We start from the raw sequence: 10,221 nt of genomic DNA, 5'->3' as shown, positions 1-10,221 counted from the left end.
AATGTGAGGTAACTAACTGTTTTAATATAGTGTAATCTTACTGATTCGAAAAAATTTCAGCGATAATTAAGGAAATTTATAGCACTATCCTAAGGTGTGCATTTGATGTATTGCGCGAATAAACATTTTCATACAGAAAAACACGTACTCATTTAACGATCAATGGTTTTGAAATATCAAATTGCAAGTGATGAGATTCAACATTCCTATTCTGTATGTAAACGTTTTGTGTTCCAGCAGTCTGTGCGGACTTTCAATGTTGATACTGACTATACTTAACGTATATCAGTAAGGTTGTGTACAACAAGCCCAATTTAAACTGTAGCATATTATATCGAAGTGTTTCAAGATGGCGTGAAAATCGGTTCTCTTGAAATACATCGAGTTTACAGTATCAAATAAACCTGAGAGAACAACAACTGTATGAGTGCTTAAATTTCTAGGAAAAAGATAAACATATCTACAGTTCTTATCTCTGTTTTATGTAGGCCTTTTTCACGTAAACCAGTATTATGAGGGAAGGTGTGTGATACGGAACGCGTTTATTCTGTGAAGTTGAGGTAAATACATTTACATTACTTTTCGTACACGTTGTTGTTAATGTAATGCGTCATTAATAACTATTTTAAAATACAAAATCATTTGTTAAATTTATATAATCGTAAACATAGTTCTCTTAATCAAATGCTATTCGTATTAACGTATTAAATACAAGGTGTTTCTTTCATATGAAAATCAGTTTGTATGAGTTGTAAAAGGAAATTATTGTATAAGCCTTTTTTACATCTGTGTATTTAGGGGAAAGAATGATCATAAGTATATGCACCATCGTATAGCATTGTATCCAGCCATAATCACAAACTTAATGCATATATTATTGTTTTCTTCGATTTGAAAAAATAAAATGGATACTCAAATAAAGATATGAGGTTCAAATGCCACTTCGATTAGTTTGGTAAAATCAATCATGTATTCTGATGTGGATATTAATTATTAAATATTTTTTAGCACTGACTATTCACATACCTTTACATTTTTTTCACATTTTCTTATTTGTTCTATTTTAAAAATGTATGTATATTGTTCCTGTAAATTTATTCAAAGTGCCTCATCAATTCATTATATAGAGTAGTCAAGATCAGTTAGAACAAAATGTTGTGCGTTTACCGAAAATGTATTTCGTCATTCAACAGTAATGGGATATGCCTAACTTCAGTATGAAACTAAGGGTTGCATTTGACTTTAAACTAAAAAAAATGATTTGTTGTCTGCAGGTCTGCCAATTAAAAAGGACATGGAAACAAAACGGTATTCTGAATGGGATGGGAAACGCTTTTTTGGTTTTGTCAGTTCAAATTTAAGGGGTGTCTGTGCCTTATTTATAACTAACGTAACAATTACTAATCATAAAAAGGAAACATTCCACCAATAAAACTACTTCTTGATATTTACGACAAACATATTTAGCGTATGCATATTGCACGATTTTAGTAAAACTCCCTCATGGTATACTGACATGTAATCATAATATTGAAAAAATAAAAACATAATTTGTGATTTGTGGAGATTTTTATCTTGCACTTGATAAACACTAAGATTATTCAAATGATTAATGTTTGAACAGCAATCACTGCAAAGCAATGTATACGTTCATATATACATCTCCGAAAATAGGATAGTCGAAAGTAGATTCGTCTTTAGCATGCTTAACATGTGTGTGGCTGGGAAAAGTAACCCGAAAAGCGCTTATACTTTCACTAGGTCATTTTGTGTTATCGAACAAGGACAATTTAAACCCAATTAATGGTGACATAATTTAAGACATGGCATGTGAAAATAACTTTTGCAGTTGATACATCGCTATTTTTTCCCACATCTGATTCATCGTTGAATGATATATTGGACATGCTGAAAAAAATCTAAATATACTCTAGATTAAAAATTAATATAAAAGGATAATATTATTTTGAGACGTTTGATTAAAAACTAATCTAACAAATTATAACACTGAAGTACGTATTTTCATATTAATATTAAAATCTATCATGTACACTTTCACTTTAAGATCTCAAGCGACCACATTGGCCAAAACCATGATGGCAAGAATGGCACGTACTTTTCAACTGTGCCTTATGCTCGGACTCCTACTACTGATAATACCGAATGTGACGTCAAACAGCCGGCCGATCGACCGAAACTGCTGCAGGGTTAAGGATTGCAGGTCACGGGGTCAAACCTGCGTACGTTTCGGTGAGACCAACTGCAGATGCAGGGGGAATATTGTCGTCGGTATGCAACAGCCGAGAATCAGCTCGGGAAGAAATACTGGATAAAACGTTTCATCAAGTTATAATTAAACATAGGCGTCTGCATTGGCTTTCCGTACACAAATATATCGAAACACGATGTTTTAGTGTCATTGTGAAGATTTAAATAACGACATGACATGCTCTGATTGAGTTTACAATAAATCAGCTTTACATGTGTCCGAAGTGATTTAAAGCACGTATATAAATATAATACACTAAACAATTTTGCGAACGATACTTATTTGGTTTCGTTGTATCGCTGTTCTGATGCGTTGATATTAATTCATATATACATTTGTAATGGTATTCAAAAAAATAGATCACTGCGTTTCCTTTCTCCTGAAGAGTGCGTAAGTTTCATTAAATTTGTGATATTTGATGAATATTTCACAATCATGTATAATGATGTTATTTATAATTAAAGTTAGTTATAAAAGATCTGCAAACAAAATTATAACTTTTCGAGACTAAAAAATGAAATGGACATATGTTGGTTGTGATAGTTGATCAATTTAATTCTTTGTTTAATCAGATAAAACTTATACTTGCACGATCATGATTGGATTAAAATCGATAATCAACAAAACAAAATAAAGTGTATGTTTATTTGAATTATCCGCTGTTTGTTAGCATAATATAGATTCAACTTGAATGATGTGGTATATTAAGGTTTGTACGGACTCGCAGACGATCTGTTTAAATTTGGATTTGAAAAACCTGATGTATGTGCTTCTACACAAAGTGTCGTCTATATGTTTTAAATAGGAAAATAAAAGAATATTGTCCCATAAACTCGCGAACGAAGAAATTGAAACAAATAAATTACTGTTTTGCTGTATTCCTCCCTTAAAAGCTAAAGTGTTGTTTATCTATTGATACATATTAGTGCAGTCTTTTGTATATGAAACATCCATATTTAGCACTAAATCACGCTTGTTATGTGTCACGCATTTTACATGCGTAAGTTTTCACTTTGTAAATTTTAATATTTAAGTGAGCATCGATTAAATGCTAAAACGAATCACGGTTTGATAGGATGGTAAATGTAAAGTCTATAAAGTTCACAATATTAGGACTGTATTAAAGCATATGATATGGTCAATACACATATAAACCATTATTTACTATAACATGATTTTTTTATTAATCTGTGTACGTATTTAGTGTTTTATTTAAAAATGAGATATGCAAAAGGTTAACCGCTTATCAGATGAACCTACCGAAACGACCAGTTAATCAGTAACATTTTCGGGAAAATTTAAACAAAATATGTATTTATATTATTATTTGATTTTAAGCTTTGCGTGCGACATACTGCAAACTTGCGCAGGTGACCAGATGAAACAGCATGCCGCATCATCGATGGTAATTAATAACGTTTAATAAAACAGAGCGGACGAAATAAATCAGTCCCTTTGTGGTTACCAACTGAGTTTACTCTTTGATAATTGGCGCTATCGTTTTGTTTTACTCGCGAAAATTTAATTAGAGAAAGCGGGTAGTGTGGGCTATTAGCGAAGACGCAATTGACACCTTTATCTAACTCTCGATAAAAATCAGTTGAGACATTGGACGGCTTATTTTGATGTTTTGTGAACCACGATCCAACACTTTTATCAAGATGGACATTCGCAGTTTTAAACTTGTCGTATTTGTTCAATCCAAATTTAGTGTAATTAATAGTCATTTACGTCACCAACATTTTCACTACTACCGACTGATGCAGGTGTATTTAAGAAAGCAAGTTATTAAACTCATTTAAGAAATAAACATCAATATTAAAAAGTTATTAAAAAATATAAAATCATAAAATTATGCATTTGTGTCATTGCTTGACAGTTGCGCGGTACGGTACGTTAACAATCGTGCGAGTAAATTGTCAAGCCGATGGGCACCCGTTGACATGAAGATGTGAAAATAAACAACGTTTCCTAACAATTGCGGACATTTGTCTGAAACTTTTGTCCATACAATTGACATCCGTACCATGGGAGAGAGTGTTCCAAAAAACAGGTCTTCTCGTTATCAGCTAACACAACGGTATAGAGAAGTAACATGAATTATCTTTATATGAAGTCCTGAATAGCATTATTTCATGAAATCACATTTTATTCGAGCGAATAGTTCAGATATTAATTTTTGCAGAGTTATTTTTTGTTTTCTCAAAACTAGTAGTTTAAAATCAGAATATTAAAACAGCATACAGTTTGAACAAACGGTTGAACATAGGGATTCGAAATGAATATTAGGAAAGGTTCAATGCCAGATGCAGAATGAACTATTGAGAAAGACATTTAATGTTTTGTTAACTTGAAACTTGTAATTTATAGCTTTTTGTCATATGCAAGAAGAAATAAATTGATTTTGTGGAAGCCGGTATAAATATACGCCTTGCACTCCAAGTAAAACACGTTTTGAACGATGACTGTGATTAAATTACTATATCGTAGCGATTTTCAAAAATTGCATGCATATGTTCGACTGGCCTTCAAAATCTGGTTAATATGATATACAACTATACACAACATTAACCTTCACTTACACTAGCAGGAGGAAAACATTATTGTACACTGCGGTCCTGTATATATGGCAAGGAGATGGCAAGTATCATATTGAAATAAAACTAGCACAAAACGATGCAGTAGACAGGACACAGGCGTACTATAAACATATAAAAATGTACGCACTCAAAAACAAATTTACCTCAATATCATGAATCAAATTACATATCAATCCAGAAAGAACACATTTCACTTTAATTGCTATTGAACTACTAAATGGCCATATTAAGACCACAGTACAAGAACCTTACCTTTTCGAGGATCGATGAAATTAAACAACCACGTGTATCAAATACATGTAAATTTAACTAAACGTTTTTTACGAACAAAAAAAACAATATGTTTTATTAATCACAATTACTTTATGCTACATGTCCCTCCATTAAAACATAAACTATTCATGATGATTGAATAAAGTTGGAAATAAAGCTGCCGGAATTATGAGACATTCGACACAAAACAACACGAATGCATTCAATGTTTATCATCATACACAATTGTAACTAGTAATTTTGAAGGTTTCATCACGGCAGTTTGCTCTTTTTGTGGCTTCTTTATATCTGGCGCACTTGATGCGCAGCGTAGTCTTGTAGTGAACTACGACCGTAGCAGTTTCCTCAGGATGTATGAAGTGTCTGAGTGTACTTTATTTCTCAATTGGCGTTTAGGCAATACATATGAGACGGGTAATGTTTACTAAAACAGCCTATAAAACGAGTAATCAAATTTTGTAGTATACCAGTTTATTAATTATTCAATGGCGTGTGAAGATTGGGGAAAAAAAAGGAAGAAGCAGTACACAATTGCGGCAAAATTTGTTTAGCGAAAAAATCATATAATACGTACATATTAAGTATAATTCGAATCAAATTAAGGGTGTATATTTGTACGGTAGGTATATGCATGAGGCATAACATTTCATGAAATCTTTATTCAAATTCAAAGTCAGGTGAATACCATCGCGAAACAAAAAAAGTCGCGTGGCAAAACATTTCCAATTTCATATATATATATATATATATATATATATATATATATATATATATATATATATATATATATGTGTAACAGGTATGTCAAACAAACTGATAAGCATTATTTTTTTATTTTTTTTATTCAATATAATACATACAATGTATACATGAATATATACAACATAGTGATTGTACAAAGCAATAAAGTTCAGACATGTTATACAAGATATGCTAATATGTATTTTTTTTTAAAGAGAAAAGAAAAAAATAATAGAAGAATTGTTATGGAAAATGATGAGTTGTATAAAGTCGGAAGAAAGCATACTGGACTTGTGTGTTTCGTTGTATATTCAAAATGATCTTATAAGATTGAAAAAAAAAACATACAAAAATATTTTAGAAAGATAACTTACATTAGAGTGAAATGTATATAAGTGGACAAGCATCATGAGAATTTAATCCGATTCCATTTTTGTTCAAAGTTTTGTAATGTGTCATTACTGAGGGCTATTTCTTTCTCAATCTGGACTTTAAGTTTAAGACTATGGATAAAACAATTAAAATTTGGTACTTGTTTTTTGAACTTCATGTTAAAGATGAACAATTTCATCATTATAAGAATAAAATTCACAATATTATTACAATCTTTTGATTTCAATGAGTAAATTCCGAAACTTACATATAAGAAAGATAATTTAACGTTTAGTTGCTGTTGTTCAAGAAAAGATGTTAAATGATTCCAAATAGGCTGGATGTGTTTGCACTCCCAAAACAGGTGTTCTATAGTTTCGATGTTTTCACTGCAGAAGTCACACAGATTTGAGTTAGATAATTTGCATTTAAAGAGGTATTTATTTGTAGCTATAATTCTATGTATGTATTTATATTGAAAATTTCTCAGAGTGCTTTCAATAGTTGCTTTATATGGCATGGTAAATATGTGTTTCCAATTAAGTTCATGTACTCCGAAAAGGACTTGCCATTTATTTTTGGTTTTTGAGTTTTCTGTAGGGTTTTTAATTTGTAGTGTGTAAAATAGTTTATTTGTTTTGTTTTTTCTTCCAAGTATATTTTCTACGAATGTTGTTTGAGTACATGGTGTATTATTTGTATTGATTTCAGATTTAATATGTATGTGTATGCTTTTGATTAATGTGTAGTACTTCAGAAAATTATTTGAAGGTATTCCGTATATGTAGCATATATCATTAAAAGAGTAGAAATCCTTAATTCTGTAGTCATATAATTGGTCGACATATTTAATGATTCGTTCATACCAATCTTTATAGAAAAACGTCTTATTGTTTGAAGTTATGTCTTTATTGTTCCATAGAATAGTTCTACTGCTTGTTTGGGTTTCTAGGTTATGCGTGACATCACACCATGCTGATAGAACATCAGACAGAAATATGTTTTCGTTTGCAATTTCATGTAAGATAGATTTGCTGATGTTACATTCAATGAGTAAGGAGTCACCATATTTTTTTAGGATTTTCTGATAGAATAATTTCCATTTACTTGTATTGGCATTGTCAAGGTATCTTTTAACCCAGCTGCATTTGATTGCATTCAAGAATGAGTCAATGTTCGTTAATTGGATACCTCCATTTTCTACAGATTGAATTAATTGAGTTCGTTTTATTTTATCAGGCTTACCGTCCCATATGAAATTAAATATTGCTGATTTTATATCGTTAATAATATCATTTGGTGGATTTGGTAGGACTGTTAATACATAAATTAATAAGCATTATAATCATTCCTTGTACATCACTTCCAAAAAATTACAAACAATTAAACAACAAATACGAAAATAAGTAAACCTGGTGCCACATACACGGCACGACCACTTGATGACTCATGCTTTTATGGAGCTCCATACTCATAACAAGTGTGTCATTGTATTTGAATTGCATTTAAATTCGGAATCCATGAAATACACCGGTATTTGTAAAAAAAATCCTTAACATGCATCTAAGCTCAGCAGGGGTTGTGTATTTAAATTGGTAATGCTAAGATTGTCTATCAATGAAACTGGTTTGAAATGCATGTGTGAACAAATGGGATACATTTAATACACGGTTGGTGTGGCGCGAAGACCGGTGATCGGTTTTCTATTTGGATCATATTTGCCAATGTGCATGCTTCACCGGATTAACCCACTATTGTACGACCATATACTCAAGTTTACGTCTGGGTTTAAAAGTAACGTATTTACCAATGTGATTGCCACATTGTTATTATGGAAAATGTTACGCTCAATATTAATGTGTTCATTGTTTGTATAAATATAAGGTATGCATTTGATTCATTGATACTACAAACGTTTAAATCAACGTATAGTTCTTTATTTAGGAATGGTACGCACGTGTTTATGACATAATAGGAACCCTTTAAGCTATTTTAATGCATTATAAATTAATAAAAACAACAACACTAAAATGGGTCTAAATGACCCCTGAAGTATGCTGGCGAAATTGTGTGATAGTCGTAGTGTCATGTCTTTAAGTGTATTGCTTCCAAAACTATTGCATAATTTCCCAGCATATAATTGACAGCCATTATGATAGGTCGTCATCGTAATTCTAGTTATTATCAATATCGCATGACGTTTCGGTTCTACTGTTTAGATAACAATAACGCTATCACATTTGAGTATTGGCAAACAAATGAGCATTGTCTTTATTGTAATTGTTTTACAGCAAGAAATATTCAAAAGCATATGCAGAATAATTGCCCGAAGTCAAATCAATATTTTGATCCGTAATCGAAATAACAAATATCGTCTTGCAGCTATAATAACCTCATTTTATATCATTTTGAAAACGTTTATGCGACGTTATACGCCGTTACGTGTTTTCCTCGTTCAGTTTTATTATTCGATGTATCTCAATTAAATAATTCATTAAAAGTAATGTTTGAGCCTAACAATATCTTAAACAAAGACACAACTCAATAAAAAAAAGTTTCATGCATCATGAAAAAGCGAAGATTTTTATATTCGACGGATTTACAAAGATATGAGTCTTGTTCTGACAAAACTGGGCCTAATGCATATGCGTAAAGTGTCGTTCCAGATTAGCCTGTGCAGTCCGCACAGGCTAATCAGGGACGACACGTTCTGCCTCAACTGGATTTTCGCGTAGAAGAGACTTCCTTTGAACGAAAAAATACCATAAAAGCGGAAAATGGCGCCCCTGATTAGCCTGTGCGGATCGCACATGCTAATCTGGGACGACACTTTACGCACATGCATTAAGCCCAGTTTTCTCAGAACGCGGTCGATATATGCGACCCGACGCTCACATTAATTTAGGTGAATCTGATATGCTCGTTATCAATATCCGTTTTTCAACCAATTGCATACAATAACAGTGTAAAGTGAACAACTAACTCAAGGAGTCAAGCTTGTGACCATAGCGTTTATAAATTATGATAAATCTCCTTTATTAACCACCCCTAATGGAATAGGGGTGGTTATAAATAACAATTGTCTAATATAAGCGGGTACGGGACATAACAAATTAAAGCGAATTGGTCACACAAGTTGGCATATTTAGATAAGTTTTTCTTTGTTAAGCAATAATTTAACTTAACGGACAAAGCAGGTGTTAAACGTATGACAGTAATATTGCGTGAAAAACATATTCAGTTTAAAGGGATCTTTTCACGCTTTGGTAAATTGACAAAATTGAAAAAAGTTGTTTCAGATTCGCAAATTTTCGTTTTAGTTATGATATTTGTGAGGAAACAGTAATACTGAACATTTACCATGGTCTAATATAGCCATTATATGCATCTTTTGACGATTTTAAAACCTAAAAATTATAAAGCGTTGCAACGCGAAACGATTGAATAATTTTGAGAGTTTTGTTTTTGTCGTTAAATTTTGTGAAACTACGAAGATTGCTTTTATAATGTATAAAATACCTTAAGTATATATACTCGGCGGAATAGCTCAGTAGGTTAAAGCGTTTTTACTTCAGTACTTTGGCAGGACTCCAGGGGTCACTGGTTCGAAACCTGGTCCGGGCAATGTTCTTTTCCTTTTTTTAATTTTATTCTTGATTTTTTACTGGAGCTTTTACGATCCAATGTTTACATTTATCGATATAAATTATTTAATGAATAAGTTAAAAAATGCCAAAATCTGTGAAAAGGCCCCTTTAATGTATCCCACAAACATCAGGCATTTTAATTTTCTTTTTTTAATTTTCCAATACATAATATACCATTTGATAGCATTGATGATGAATCATTATTAAATCGGTATTTACTTAAACTATATACTTCTAAGAGAAATATGCTATGCTATGCTGTAGTATTTTCTATTTGGAATCGCTGATAAATTTGGGAAACTGTAACTTCGTCTTTGTA

At 31.7% G+C, this 10,221-nt stretch overlaps 1 long non-coding RNA gene across 1 annotated transcript; it reads left to right on the top strand.

Annotated features, from left to right (window-relative positions):
* Positions 1-389: 389 nt before the first annotated feature.
* LOC127838079 (uncharacterized) lies at positions 390-3,145 on the top strand. Its single transcript, XR_008029645.1, has 2 exons — positions 390-560; positions 2,066-3,145. It is a non-coding gene; the product is annotated as an uncharacterized LOC127838079 (long non-coding RNA).
* Positions 3,146-10,221: the final 7,076 nt, after the last annotated feature.

Source organism: Dreissena polymorpha, chromosome 7, assembly GCF_020536995.1.
Source record: "Dreissena polymorpha isolate Duluth1 chromosome 7, UMN_Dpol_1.0, whole genome shotgun sequence".
NCBI classification, from domain to species: Eukaryota; Metazoa; Mollusca; class Bivalvia; order Myida; family Dreissenidae; genus Dreissena; species Dreissena polymorpha.
The sequence above is the reverse complement of the archived record's forward strand: the minus strand, read 5'-3'. Positions and strand labels throughout refer to the sequence as shown.